We start from the raw sequence: 16,411 nt of genomic DNA, 5'->3' as shown, positions 1-16,411 counted from the left end.
TTTGTGCTGGAAATGGTCATTGGAGCCTGTGAGGCCGCTCTGCTTCTCCCTGCCTTTCACAGAGAAGTGAATGCTTGGAAGACCACACTAATGTGCCCTTGCCACAGACATCAGCAAGGGCAGAATCAGATGCACAGTGCTGCAGGTCATGCTGGATAGTGTGGTAAAAAAAGAGCAGAACCTCCCAGCACAGACAATAATGGTAAGTGTGTGGTTTCTCCTTCTCAGCTGGGCCTTAGGGTGTTTCCCACACCTTCACCGTACTTAACACTGTTTCCTCTTAATTCAGGCACATGGGAATTCCCAGGTTGCATTTGCTTGGGATTGCCTTTAAAAGACTGCTCTGGTACTTGATACAACTAAGTGCAGCTTTGCACTCGTAGTGCTTGCTTGGTTATAGCTCTGAGAATGAATATTGTTTCCTGTTTGAGATCCAAGACATATCTGCACCAGTAAAATCTGTCCTTTCTTTGTTTAGTATCTACTGATGCATCTATTTCTATCATAAACTAACTCTGTAACCCTGCTTTTAAAATGAAATAAAAACACTGAAAAGAGTCATGAAACTGCCCCTGAAACTGTGACATTTCACAAACCCTGGCAGATATCTCCATGATGCCCTTCCTAAATTTGCCACAGATTTTTCTAAGCCCTGTGTTCAGCAAACACAGCCCTCAAAAACTCCTCTGAACAAGATGCAGAGCCTGGTTATGGCACTGAGCAGATGAGTGCTCTGCCCGCAGGCCCCAGCGTGTTCCGTGGGATCAGGGCTGCCCCTGGGACTGCGGGGCAGATGAAGAAACTCAGCCCTTGCCTGTCCCTACCTGTGCAGAGATCACCACCACTGACAGTTTGAAGGGTATGGCAGGACAGGAGGAATTGACTAACAGAGCTCCCACCCAGCAGGATCCAGGCTGGAATATCCATGGCAGCAGTGTGTGACCGCAGCAGGGCCTGGGCCTGCAGTGGTCTCGAGCAGGGCCGGGACCTGTAGCGGCCTCAAGTGTTGCCACATTTCCCTTCACAGAGAAAAGCAAGGCACAATTCTCCCCAAGGATTTCTGAGATTGACATTCTCTGAACCTCAGAGAAAGGGAAAACACTCTGGCTGTGCCTGAGTTTGTGCCCAAGTAGAATGCAACATGGAGGCTGTTTGCCCAGAATGACAATGTTTTGTTCCTTGGCCTGTCAGGGCCTATCAGTGTGTGTGTGTGTGTCGGGACTGTCGCTGACAGTCACGGGATTCTGTGCAGTGTATGCAGGGTTGAGTGCTGGGCAGATTCAGTTTAGATGAAATGTATATAGTATAGTATAATAAAGTAATTAATTAGCCTTCTGATATCCATGGAGTCCTCTCTTGGCATCACCTTTGATTTACAATGCTCAAGCTCAGCTGAGCCTGTGGCATGTGGGACACCTGGGAGAGCCAGGGATTTTGGAACCCCAATGACCTGATTTCCACACATTCCTAAGAGAAGAACACCCCAACAAGCCCGTGGTGTTTGGGTACAGCATGTCAGTGGGTCAGGGTGCAGAGGGCACCCCCAGCCTGCTCCTGGCCGGTGCCTGTGCTGACAGAGGGTGACAATGACCTCCCTGTGCTGCTGCTCACACTCAAACACCCAGCTGGGACCTGTCTGGATACCAGGGTGCTGAGATCTCACCTCGAGCCAGCACAGGCTCAGCAGCAGGAGTGGAAAAACACCTTTTGTCCATGTGTATCCATTCGTGCCTCCTGGCTGCTGCCCCCTGCTCCGCTCCATGGGACACATGAGCTCATCCAAACCACCTCTCAGGGCTGCCCTGAATTTGGAGATTCACATCATGCTTCCTGTTGGGCACCTCGCCACCTTCATAAATATGTACTGAAACCACGGTCCTTGGTCCCAGAATAGATCACATCATCATCAAATCTGGAACCATGTGGTTAAACATTATCTCTGGCTTCCCAGGTCCAGATATTTGCTGTGGAAAATCACAACTGGAAGGGACAACTTCAGGTGAAGTGATCACAGTTTAACACAGAGAGCTTTTGATGAAGAAACTTCAGAGAAGGAAAGGAACTGAGTCACTGCTGGGCTCCTCTGGGGCTTGTGCCAGCAATCCTCAGCCAGAGGGATGTACCTGTGGAGGTCTCAGCTGGAGCCAACTCCCAGCTGAGACAGCTTCCTTCTTCCATGGAGAACTGAGATACTCAAAACCACTAGTTTCAGAAGTAAGGCAAATTTCCAGGTGTCTACCCTCCCTCCCATTGACTTTGGGGGGATGAAGGCTCAGAGCCCAGTTGTGGGCCTGGAGATCATACACAGCCCTAAATCAGAGCGTCAACACCAAGAACTGCCTTTACCTGTGGAAGTGATGCAGACACAGTCACACACCTGCCAAGAGCATTTGCACATGGCAGGCACTACACAGGAGATCCTACAGCAGGATCTGCTTTGTCTTGCAGAAACAGGACAAAGAAATGCAATTCTTTGTTTAATTTCCATTCTTGTATGAAAACAACATAATCCTGATTACTGTACACTCTTGTTGAAGGCTAAGATGCCTCTATGCTTACATCTTTTTTTCAATACAGATGAAAGAAAAATAAGAAAACATGTTCATACTAATCAACAAGGCAGATTAGGATTTTATTCAGTGTATGTTTTAGACAGATGGGCTTTTCTTAATGCCTTGCACTTTCCCTCTCCACAACTTCTGCAGTTAAGATGCCCAGAAAACTATTGAGTATTTTTCTATCTGTGCTGAGCCCTGCCCACTCCACAGAAAAGAATCCCACCCAAAATCCCATGTCCAGCCCTACTTCTCAGAGCACAGAATTCACCCTACTTTTTGTAGAATTTTGTTTCTTTGATAACTCAGCTCTACTTGAAATCTTTAGATCCTCTCATGATTTTCATCTACAACTCTATGATCTGTAAAGTCCTGATAATTTCTGCACAGAGAAGGGGTGTAGAAAGACTGAACTGTTTAAATACAACAAAATCTATGATAAAGAAAGGATTTAAGGCCACATCCAGCAAATCCTTGATGGTGCTTAGACCACTGGAATTTTATTAATAAGAGTCACAACTGGACATCTTGTTTCATGGAGAATATGTTCAGATGAATTTCTCTTCCACAATAGAACAGACCAACATTTCAAAATTCCTGGCAAAAGAATTTTTTTGAGGAAATAGTTGCTTTGCATTTATCAAAACATTTGGTTTTGGCATGAATTACTTCTTATTTTTGACAGTTTCTATGACAGTAGGAAAAATATAATTTTAAATTCCCCAAGGGGAAATTGCAGTTTCTTGTTTTACTAATGCAGACATAGACCAGACCCATGCTGCTGTAATTTCCTTGTCTTTTTTTTTCTTTTCTTGTTTCTTTTACAACAACAGCAACAACAAAATAACTAAACAACATGATTCCACAAAACAGTTTTGGTTCTGGCAGAATTCAGACTCAACGAACATCCCTATGAACAGTTCATTTGTGTTGTCAAAGGTACCAATCAACACCTGCAGCTGAACAGGCAGGTTTTGCTCTGCCTTTTTTGCTTGCAGATGTGCCTGTACTGCCCAGCATCCTTTCTCACACTTTTTTTTCCCCTTCTTTCCTTTGCTCCATCAACACAACCTTTCTGCAGCAGGGAGGGATGTAAAGTTTGAGTTGGCCAAGCTACAGCTCAGCACAGAACTCCACAAGTGCTGGGGTTCTCTGATGCTGAGCAAGGATTTCAAATGAGAGATATTTGGTGTCACATGAGTCAGTTATAGTTTAAATTGACTTTTTGGAGATGAGCAGGAACTTCTGCAGCTCTTCAGGAAAAAAGGCCCATCTAAATTGTTAGATCAGTTGTGCAAGGAGGTTTCACAGAACTCATGAACTACCTTGGGGAGGGTGGAGTGGTTATTTTTTTGCTCTGCATCAAGTACAAATTGCTGTTCATGTGGGGTTTTGCTTTAGGCTGCTACATATTTTGCTATTGTCTCTTCCTTCCCCCAAAGACATTGAGAATTCCTCTGCCTCATGTTTTATTTACAAGTTTTTGTGGTTTTGTGCTTTATCAGCTTGAGTGGGTGGGAGAAGCTCAGTTTTATGGATTTTTAATAGAAAAGCAGAGAATAGCTCACCTCAAAATCTTACACTAATGGTTTGTAATGTGTCAGGATCTATCCTACTTTCTGGGAGATAGAATATAAATTTCTCTGCTTTCGGTCCTGAACTGAAGCAAACTTTCCTCTGAGGAGGCTCAAGTCTGAACACCACACAAAACAAAAGAGCACTGCAGTTCTGGTCCCACAGTGATTTGAGGCTGACAGCTTTTTTTCCACTGTTGGTTCTGCTGTATTTGCTGGATCAGAGTAAAGCTCCTCCTGCCTTACTCAGGCGTCAAAGATGGGAGGCAGATTTCCACCCTCAGAGGATCAGGATCCAAGGAAACAATGACTATGTAAAAAATATTGCACATGAAAGCTTAGAGAACACAAGAGTGTGCAGAACTCTCCCTTTTTCTGGAGCAAAGGTTGTATATATGATGAATATTTCCTTTCTTGGTTCAATCCTTTTTATCAGAGCCCATGGATCCACCTCAGCACGTGGCACACCAGGGGGATCTCTGAGGGATTCTTCCAAAACCCGGGCACGGAACAGCCCACCCTAGTCAGCACATGGAAAAAAATACAGCTTTCTGACCCCTCAGGGGCTGGGAACAAGCAGCACTCAGGACAGGAACATTCACCTCTTGGAGCTAACAAGGGGAAGGGGTCTGCGTGAAATGGTCTGTCTGTGCAGGTGAAGAAAAAGCGCCTTGCTCTAGCTGAGAAATTTTTTTTCACCACCCATATTTTTTCAGCTGCATTCAATACAGTTCTATAATTGCATTTAAATCAGCACCCTTGGAGCAGGGTGGAGCCCAGGTTTGAAAGCCAAGAGTCATTTGAAAACATCTTTCTCCGTGAGCCAAAAACTTCTCTGATTTGATAGGGCCAGAAGGATGGGAGAAGCTTTAAAGGAAGGTGCTTATTGTGAAGTGTCCTGTGAGCCAGAGCTCCCACAGAGCCCCTGCTCAGCACCCCCTGCCTCTCTGGGTGACTCAGCAGCAGAAGGGTCCCAGTCCCTGTCCTTTCTTGCCCCAAGCCTGGGACTGGCTTGCATTAGCAAGGATGTGCTGGTACAACTTGACTACACACAGCCCTAAGGGAAATAGAGCTCACACCCATAAAAGAATTCATTTGTCAGGATAGCTAACTTGGGCTGGCTCCCTGAGCAAACCAGCCCTTACAGAAAAAGGATGGTGCTGCTGTGTAAGCATGTCTCCATTAAGGCTTTTCTCCAAAATGGAAACAAAAGGATATGCAGAAAAATCGTGCTTCTGTGAAGTGGTGAAGTGAGGATCAGCATTTGAAAAAAAAAAAAAAAAAAGACTGGTTTTATAAAAGCAAAAGTCTATAATCCTGATCATTTTTCATTTCACTGAAAGAAATCATGGGTGGATACTCTTATGAAACAGGTTTAAAGAGAGGTCACGGAAAGGTGATGGAAATTGGCTATTTAGAATTAGAGAGAAAAACTCATGATTTTAAGTACGGTATGATTTTACTCAAGCAACTAAGATGAGTGATAAATATTAAATAAAACATAATAACATTTTATTATTTATAATGCTTACTGCAAACATGAGGATTTGAAATAGAAAATTGAGCCAATTTTATAATTACTAGTGATAAAATGCTTTAACCTCTGCATTAGCTGCTCCCCATACTGTACCTTTAATTCCACTAATCGATCTTAATTGATTAAATGAAAGCTCTTCATCTTTGGATTTTATTGCCAGCATATTCTGCCACTTTCTATTACAATCCATTTTGGGAGATACCTGATGATCCTACTCTTCTCTTTTCTTCACACTTTCATCCTCTCATTAATTATCTGCTGCCAGCCCAGCTTTCTTGCAGCAAGGGACTCCAGCGCACAGGCACACCTAAAATGCAGCACATCCAACACAACCAAGAGTAAATCATCTTTTCTGCTCAAGGAAATCATTGACCAGCCCTGAAGACCCCTTTGGTTCATGTGTTCTTTTCCCTTGAAGGTTCTTTGGGCATTTTTAAACAGTGACTCAATGTAGAGCTGCTTAATAAAGAGTTTTGTATGTGCTCCAACACTGTGTTTAAATCTAGTTAATATTAAGATGTTTTTCCTCTGAAATTTAGCCTGGGTTTCAGGGTAGAATTCTCCTCTAGAGAACCTGCAGTGTACCGATATAAAGGTGAGGGTAGTGGAGAAAACCCCACGAACTTGGATAACATGAAAGTTGTAACTGCATTTTTCAAGCTAAGGGATTTATTCACCTAGAAGGGAAATATTCCCTGAGCAAGAAGAGAGTGGAACACCTAAATTGTATTTTGCATATCTTTAATCATGAAGGGATAGGTACTCAAGCACTCACATAATGAGCAGTGTACTACAGCCAAGTTACTAGAGGAATACAGGCCTGTATTTGGGTTATTTGTCCCTAGGTGCTTCAGTCAGAGCTCATCATGCAAACTCAGAATGTAATATATAATCTGACCCATATATGCTACTAGAGCACTGCACAGAGCACTGGGAAAGCACAGAGAAAGGGGAAACGTGTGAGCACAATCCCTGGAATCTTTATTCATGAGAGCCAGTGAGGTAGATAATGTGCAGGCATGGTTGAACCCCAGACAGGAACTCATCCCCAAGCAGCTGCTCACTCACTGTCCCCTTGTGGGATGGGGAGAGCAGCAGAAGAGTAAAATTTAAAAAAAAAAAACAACAACCCAAACAACAACAACAAAAAACCCATACCTCAGACAGTTAATAGGTAAAGCAAAGTCCACACTCACAAGAAAAGTAATTTCAGAATTCACCCACCCCTTCCCATGGGCAGTCAAGTTCAGCCAGGGAAGCAAAGCTCCATCTCATGTAACAGTGACTTGGGAAGGCAAACACCTTCCCACATTCTGATTGTGCTCCCCCTTTCCTTATTTCTCACCCCAGCTTTAAACATGGAGCATCACCCACATGGTCTGGGATATCCCTTGGGTCACTTGGGGTCACCTGTCCTGGCCATGTCCCTTCCCAGCTCCTCGTGCACCCCCATTGTCCTGGCAGGTGTGTGGGGTGAGGAAAGGAAAGGCATTGACTCTGTGTGAGCTCTGCTCTGCAGTAGCTAAAACATCCCTGGCTTACCAAACAACCAGAACACAGCCTCAGACCAGCTACTGTGATGAATATTAACTCTACTCCAACCAAACCCAGCACACAGGCAGAAGCCAGTGGTGCAGATAATTAAGAGAAAATGGAAATAAGTTCTTCAAGGGAAAAAAAAAAGGACAATTCCTCTTGCTCTGTCACTGCTTTGAAAAGGCAGTGTCCCCAGAAAAGAAAAAAGCCCTGCCTGGTTCTGAGTTGCCCTAATGACTGGGAATGCTGCCACCACCAAGGCTCAGGAATGATAAACCTGTAAAAGGTCTTTTTCACCTCACTATAAGAAGGAAATTCACATGTGGAGGGAAATACTCATCCACATAAGACAAAAGCCTTGCAGCCTGCTAAGGTCAGCAGTTTCTGCAAATGACTGCCACACATGTTAGCATGGCATGAAGGCTGTCCCAGAGCAAACTGGACTTCCCCAGCTCCAAAAGCTCCAGAGGGGAGAATTACAACCTGCAGATGATGCCTTGGTTACAATCCAGTCTCCAACAGAAAATACACTGAGCCAACAACAGGGCTTTGCTTTTACTAGAACACAGTACAAATCCATGCCTGCTTTATTTTTTTATAAACTGATGCCTGCTAAGCTTTTTTTCTCCTAGAATATGGCTCTTCCAAGCTCCTGCTGCACTTAAGTTTTATCTCATATATAGATATTTATCTTATCTACTGCATGAGTCAAGTAGGGAAGGAGGCTTTCTTATCTATCTTAGCCAACAGGGAAGAGCTTAATGAAAAAAAACCCTATTGTTCTTCAGGAACAATCTGCTCCCAGCTCCCAGCCAGGCACTGATACCTGAAGGAGATACACTGATTCCCATCACTCTGCTACAAACATTTCCTTAGATCCAAATCACACATCTGAGATCTTCTACAAGGGCTCAGACAGCATTTCACCATATTTTTCCCCCTCTTCTGCTGGATTTCTGAGGTCCATGCGGGTGTTATTGGATTCCTCAGCTGGAAACTTGCTTCATAAATGTTAAAGATTGTTAAGCGTGATAAAGTTCACCATGTTTATATATGAAAGGTGACTGAGATTAAAATAGCAGTCTGTAATGGTTGTTTCTCACTAACTCCTTGCGCAGACAGCTGTCATTCCAAAACATCATCTCCAGGGCAGACCATTTTTGGGGCATGCATTAATTTAGAAGTTAAGATCCGTGCTGTTTCAGGAGAACTTGGAGACCACTTAATCTTTCTAAAGAAATGCATTAATGAGTGCAACACCTAAAGGAGACTAAACCAACTAAAGTCTCTTCTGCTGAAGCATGAGGAAATATTTTAACTTTGCTAATTTATTCCTGCAAGAGAAAGCAAATAAACTAACCCAGCAGATGTTAGTTTTTATGTATTTTAAAGTTTCAAGCAGGCATTAACGCAGATATAAGATTCTCTTAGCCTGAGTTAGGAACACCAGAGACTCAATCCATCAGGTGTACAAAGGTCCAAATCCCTGACTGGTTTTGTTTTTCCTTACCAAAATGCAATTAAAACCCAAATTCCATCTTCTCCTTGCATCAGATTTGTCAAATGGAGCCATTTTCTTGCAATAAATTCCTAAAGATTTCGTTACATGAGCAGCAGAGCATAGTAGAAGTGCATAATAAATCAGTCCAAATTCTAGCTGTGTCTAAAAGGTTTATAGAAAGCTCTCTATCCATTTGGCGCACTCCAAAATCTGAATTATAATTAATTTCAGGAATCAACCAACCTACCCCTTACTTTAAAATGTCAAGCTAAGGAGTGCATTATGCGAGATTACAATTAAACACAAGTGGAGGCGCACACACACACACACACACACACACACACACACACACACACACATCTTCCCACTTAAATTCTTTGGCCAAAATAACATTACAGCAGCCTTGGCAGATACTAAATGATCTTTTCAAATAATACTCCCTGGTGATGAATGCTGCAGTTCTGCAGCCTTGTGCTAATACAGAGCTTTTCAGCAGTGAGCAGGCATTATTTGACAACTCCTGCATTAGCTCTAATGACATGCTGATGGCCCTGACACTCCCTGCTCTCTGGGATGCACTACCCCATCTGGAAAGAACTCCAGGCATAGAAGAGCCCAGCATGCTAAATTATATAAAAAGAATCATCAATGTTCACAAAACATTAATGAAACATTAGACATAACTGTTTCGTAGGACGATGTTGTTATTTACTCATTTTCTTGCACAGATTAAAGGAGTTATTTATAGCTGCTGTCTTTGGCCCTTCTAGTCTAATATTGCCCTGCTGAAAGGGAAATATTGCAGACTATTAGACCAGGGCTTTCTCTGCCTAATCCTAAATATTGGGGAGCCTGGGCTGCAGTCACAACATCCTCAAGAAACCCAATTTCCCATTTAGAGCAGAGCACTGGTACGTTTCTACCATGGCAGGAGCATGCACAAGGCAGGGGTTGTGTGGGCACCCCCTCTCTGGGCAGCTCCTGCCCACACCCTGGCTCTGCCCTGCAGTGCTTGCCCGCCCTGGTGCTGGGAGAGAGGACACCCAGGTCATGAACACCTCCTGGAGTTAAAACAAACACAAAGATGAGCTTTCCCTCCCTTCTCTGACCTTCCCTCCTCTCCCGCCCGACAATTCCACCAAGGGAAGGCAGCTCCTCTCCCTGCCTCATCTCCTGAGGTGCTAATGAAAAGACTGGACAGAGCCTGTACAAGGCAATATCCCAAAAATATCATTTTGCTTCACTGTCAGCTGCAAAGGGTGAGGAACGAAAATAACAGCTCCCTAATTTAATATGGACTTCGAATAAAAGCACTTCCCCTTCCCACAGTAGATACCTGTGGAGGTATTTTTGTCCAGCTTACTAGGAGAATTTCTCTATTCTATTATGCCTAAAATATTTTGCTTCTTTAATCACTGCACAGGGTTGGTTCCCACCTGCAGTAAGTGGACTGAGCAGACAAGAGAAATTTATTACAGCCACCAGCCAGAGATCAAATTCATCTCTCATCAATTATTTGGGACACCATTGTTTCCAGCAGTTTCTCCTCTTAATAAAACTGATCACAGCTGAATGTTTGGCTGCTTCTGTAGAAAATGCCAAGACTTGTTATTTCATTATACATGTATTCTTCTCACCTGTATATTCTGTGGAAGGATTTTATATATAAGTGATGAGCATTGTCTGGTTGACAAAGTGTGACTAAAGTACAAGCCAAAGAGCTAGAAGATAAATTCATCCTTGCAGTGCTGCAGCTGATCTTCTATGCAAAAATTAATAAAAAGAGCTTTTCCTTTGCTCCTCCATCAGAGGCAGAGCTGGCAGTTTGGTGTTTTGGGGAGAGGAAAAATAATAATGCAGAAAAAATCTGGGCAAAGCCATCTCCTAATCCAGCACTTGAAAGGACAACACAGGGTTTGTACAGCCCTGCAGGGAAGGGCTGACAGAGCACAGGATGGCCTTGTCCCTAAGAAATGGAGCAAAATGCAGGCATCAAGTGATACAGACTTAGAGACTACATTGCTTTTTTCTCACTTGTAGGGCATAGGATATGGTCTCTTCCAAAAAAAAAAAAAAATCCCTTTGATCCCTTTGCAAATCCCAGCCCACCTCTAAAACAGCTGCAGGGAATGGGAGAGCAGAGTCAGACACTGCAGAGAAAAGGAGCAAAGAGGAGAGACCAAGAGTGACACAAAACCCACCTGGGGAGGACTGGAAACACAGCAGGATGCTCTGCCAGCTCCAGAAGAGCAGCAAACCCCATCAGGAGCAACAGCTCTGCAGGGACATGACCCACAGGGGCTGGGGAGGAGCAAATCACAGGCAAACCCTCCCCTGGCACAGGGAACATCTGCAGAGAGACTCAGCCATGCCAGGGAGCAGTCAGCCTGTGCCCAGCATCCTCCGGCTGCTGGAAGGATAGATCCCAGCATTTATCACTGGAAACACAGATGATTCTCTTGGAGGAGCCATCCTGAGAGCTTCCCAGAAGCAGGAGATCACAGTAGCACATGGGGGCATGGGCAAGGTCTCCCTGCCACCCTGAGGCTGGCACTGGTGCAAGGAGCTGCTGGGAGCAGGCCTATTTCCAAATGTCTCTCTTTGAGAGTGGCACTGCCTCAGGGGGGATTAGAGAGAGCAGTCAGGGCTCCTCCCCAGCCTTACAGGAGCTCAGCATCTCATAAAAGAGACACTGGCAGCTTTGGTGACCCTCAGCACGCAGGTCCAGTGCAAAAACACTTCTTGTCCTTGAAGAAAGGGCTTTGGACTGCTGCTGCAGGACTAAAACCATGCTCTCATTGCCCAGAATGAGAAAGCAAAAGAAGGAACTGAGAGCCCACAGAAGCACTGGAGAACAAAGCATGTTTCTGAGGATTTTAAGCCTTTGAGTTAGTGAAAGTACTGTGAGAAATCCCTGCAAGGGATGGACACAGCATAAGGGAAATCTGGAGCCAGAGGCCTGGTTGTATCTCAAGGGCTTTCCTCATCCAGCCTTTGAAGATGTATCCACTGAGTGTCATTTGCTCTGGTTCAGAAGACCAGCTCCAAAACCACTAAAATGAGTGCAGTCTTGTCATTCACCATGAGGACTTTTGAATTACCTCTTTCATCTCGCACAAGTCATTGCACCTTCCTTTTTACTCACTTTATCACTTTGGGAAGCAAGAATAAATAAATTCCACTACTTGACTGAATTACCTTTGAGATCTCTCAAAGTTCACCTTTGAGGCCTCCCAGTGGGAATTAGAGCCAGAGGAGTTGAAGACCAGCACAGGCAAAGCACAACAGGAGACCTCAGCCTTGGGTGTCTAATTGGAGCTCCAGGTTCTAGTGGGAACACAGTGCTTACTTCAGAATATGAAGAAATTATCTTGATTCTACTAAAAAAGTTGACTAAAGAGGTAGATGAAAAATTAAATGGCATAATTGCAAAGGTTAACAAACTTGAGGGACTCATTAGACAAACTGTGAGATCATCAGTTTTAAAAAAGAGCAGAATCAAAGATAATGGAATTCAACTGTTTCAACTCAGTTTTTCTCATTTTCCTCAGCTGAGAAAACATCATAAACCCAAGTCAAACACTAGAGTTAAATGGTAATTTCTACAGCATTTCTCCTTGAGCATTAGGTTTAAATGAGGCTTTATAAGGTAAAGGCTGATGACTATTTAACCTGCTGTAGTGGAAAAGTATTTAAGGTATTAAACATGATTTTAAATTATTGTTATAACCCATCATTTTCTAATCCCTTAACTCTTCGGGAGGATTTAAAATAAATTATATAAGCTTTAGTAAACAAATAAATATACCCTATAGGAAATGAAAACTGAAGATTACCTGGGAAGGAGACAGACACACTTCAAGTGTGGTTGAAGAGAGTTTTCCAAAGTATCTCAATGAATTAAGATCCTAATTCTTATTTATGGAAACACTTAGGAGCCATGATAAAGGACAGATTTTCCTCAGCAAAATTTTTAACTAAAAATACATGACAGAAGTACTTACTTTATGATTTTTGTGACAACAAAAATACACAGTGCCAAAAGGCTCCTGGAGCTCCTGATTGCTTTCATTTCATTTCTCACCACAAAAGTGAAACAAGAGCACGAAGGGGAGATTATATTGCCAGCTTTCTCATTATTAATGGCAAAGGAAATAGCTGCCTTAATGCATTTGATTACATCTTAATAATCACAGTCAGCCAGATCCCTTTTAAACACACCAGATTCTGTAACAGAAAAATATCTTTACACCAACCACAAACCGTTGGGCCCCGACCACTGACAAGTTGTGACAACTGCACTGAGCCTGCTGGGAGAGTGTAAATGTAAATAGAACTGGCTTTGCAGCCACGTGAGTATCATCTGTCACCAGGGCAGCATTATCAGAGCTCAGGAAAGGCAGGGCTGGGGCTGCACAACTTTCCTGAGGTGCTTTGGGAATCCTGAAGAGAGCAGAGCACGTGGAAGGAAGGGCAGCTCTGTAAGCATGGTCAGTGCCAGAGCTGCTCTCTGAATTCCTGATGGTTACAGGCTGCCCTCAGGGATGTTCCTGGGGGGAAAAATAGTTTAATACTGGTAGAGCTGTGTGAGGAAAAAGCTCTGCACTAAAGTGTGCCCAAATGCTGACATGGGGTTATCAAGTGTGCCAGGCTGTTAAGAAAACCTGATCTTTAGCAGAGAAATAAAAATCAATCACTGGAATGTAACTGAAACTTCCCAAGCCTGAAATAGTCTTTCTTGGATTTGAGCTAAAGAAGTGCAGAAGGCTTTCAGGAGTTGCTTGACTTCTTTTTTCTGTTCCTCCCTGCAAGGTCTTGGTCTCTTTCTGAAAGCTAGCCAGCCAGAGCTTGCAGAAATTGCAGTGTGGCTCACAAACTGCTCCACCCTTGGCCTTTTGTCTGGTGCCCAACAGAACCAAAATTCAGAACTGAGCCTCCTTTGTGAGGAGCAAGTCAGCAGCACCCAGAAAGAGCAGGAATGCAAATCCAGCACTCAGCTAAAACACAGACCTGTCAGTGACAGCTGCCTCTGACCACAGCTTTGTGTTCTCCTTCACTTGCTGTGAAGTGGAGGAAATTAGACTTTTGATAATTAGATGTTTCTCTAAAAAAAATAAAAATAAAAAATATCTAAATAAAGTCACATACACCAGCCCATATAGTGGGGCTCTGCACTCAGATGTGTTGGAGAGAGCCAGCAAAACAGATATGCACAATTTTTTCTACCCACCAGACTTTCCTGCTGCCCAAAACCCCAGGAGCACAGTCTCAGCTCCTTTCTTAGTCCCTCACAGGTGGTTGTCCAGAACAAGATTGTAGAGGGATGGAAATGAGGGAAGTGGGAAAATGGAAAAAAATAGAACAATTAGGAAGAATCACAGGAGGAACAGTAGTTCAGCACTGCCCTGAGACTGCTGTAAAAGGAGGCTGCATATGGGAAGGGAATAATCTACCCTTCATGTGCGTGGTAGGTTAGACAAGAAATAATGAGATAAAATTACAGCTAGGGAAATTCAATTCAGACATCAGGAAATACTTTCTAATGGTAAAGATTGTTATGTCCTGAAACAGATAGCTTAGGGACGCTGGGGAGTAGATGGTGTTGGTGGTTTAAAGAGGCAGATGAACTAAGTGAACTCCTCAGGTCTCTTCCAAGCCCATTTTATTTAATTTAGGGTAAATCAGCTCAAATTTCTCCATACAGTCCTGCACCTATATGACCTCTAAGTTTGCAGACATGCTGAATGTGCTTAATTCTGAATTAATAGTGCCTAGGGATTATTTTTTAAGAATAGCATATAAACCCCTTGATTATAATTGTAGTATTTTATGATATACTTTTATCACAATTATACACAGACTATAGCTCCATTTAATCCAAGAATGTCATTAGACATCTGGCTACATGGCTTTCACTCTGTCAAGAACATCAGCTATTTCGAATAATGGTTTTCAACTGCTCCCAAAAAACATTCACTGGTTAGAAGGCATCAGGTCTCTGGATTTGACTACCTCAAACAGCTCAGTGCTGTTCTCTGAAATGGCTCAGTTTAGCAGTACTCTGGCTGGACAGTTTCTGATAGAGTGCATTGTAAAAATTCTGTGAGAGAAGCACTTTTTGGGGGTGATTTATGTAGTGTTGCCACTTATTTTTATCAAAATCACAAGCTAGACAGCCAACCTAAAGAGGCCATAAAGGAAACCTTAGAGTTCCCCTGCATGCAAAAACCAAAGAAAGGCTGTGGTGGTGGTCACTAAAATCTGATCTTGCCACCCACTGCACACACTGGCATCAACCCAGCAAAGCACTTCAGTGCATGCTTAATTTTAAGCATACAGGTAGAGCCATTTAAACTAATGGAATCATTTAAGTGCTTTGCTGGATCGGGGCCAGCCTCCTCAGCATCTTGCAGTGTCAAGTACGCAGAGCAAGGGCTTCATCTAATTGCATCAGGCTTTAATTGACAAAAATCAAAGTAATGCAGCATTCAGACTGAGCCCATCTCTCTCAGGCTGCTATTCTAATCGCAGTGAGTAGCACAGGGTTGGTTCATGCTGTCCCAGTGCCTCAAGTTGGATTTGATCCACCATGCCTCATCTCTGGCATAAGCTCTTTCCCAGCAACTCTTGTCTAAGTTTTCCATCCAGCACACTCTCATCAAAACACCCAATTTGTTCACCTGCCCCAGTGATCACACTACATAATTATGTAGTCTTTCATACCAAGGGTGTTCTGTCACCTGCTATTTTCTCCTCCTGATATCCATTCAAGATTAGGCTGTGCACTTTTTTAGAAAGTGATTTTGCTTACTTTTTGCAATTTTTCATGTATCTGTGGAAATATAAAAAAAAAAATAAATAAGTGGGAGAAATGTTTTGATGCTGCAGCAACTGAAGAGAGCAGATCATAAAATGGACAAGGCTAAAACCTCCGTAGCCTGAACCATCCCCCTCCTTGCAAATATAACTTACTATTCAACTGCCAAGAAAGGAATAGTCTGCCCACAATGACACAATAGTCTCACCTCTATTTAAGCTCTTACTTTGCAGTTCTGAAACAGAATATTTGAGGGGAAAAAAAAGGGAACCAACACAACTAATTTAGCGTGGATGTCGAATTAACTTCTCACCACAGTGTGTTCCTTTAAACATAGTTATGAAAGGGAAAAAAATGACACATCTAGGAATTTGTCAGACTGTTGCATTGAGTTAATGCAATTACTGAAAAGGGGGGATTGAGAGCTGTGAGAGGAGTGTGGGCGGAGTACAGTGACAGTGAACTGAGGGTGCTCTGCATCTGTACAGCCACACTCACATGAGCAAGGCCTTTGCCTTATCTGCTTTATCCAAGCATGAAACCAGTGGAAGGCTGAGCCACAAGCCAGAAACAGAAGATACAGTAAACAAAAGAGCAACTAGAAAGGATGGGGTGAAGTTTCCAGAAACTCAAGGGGAGCTTGCAACATCTTTTGTCATTTTATTTTTCCATAGTCACCACTAGAAAATAATCATCTTTAATCTACAGTTTATGAGCACACCTAGGTCTGAAAGGCAAATTTCCCTAGAAAATAGGGAAATAGTACAAAATACTAAAGAAATATTAAGAGGGAGGTGGAAGGGTTATGTAGTTGAACCTTGCAATGGCAGTATTTCTATAGCAGCTCTCTGAAATGTAACTGTGCCCTCAGAAATGCAACCACATTTCCCT

The sequence above is a fragment of the Fringilla coelebs genome, assembly GCF_963513975.1.
Source record: "Fringilla coelebs genome assembly, chromosome: 16".
Lineage (NCBI taxonomy): Eukaryota > Metazoa > Chordata > Aves > Passeriformes > Fringillidae > Fringilla > Fringilla coelebs.
The sequence above is the reverse complement of the archived record's forward strand: the minus strand, read 5'-3'. Positions refer to the sequence as shown.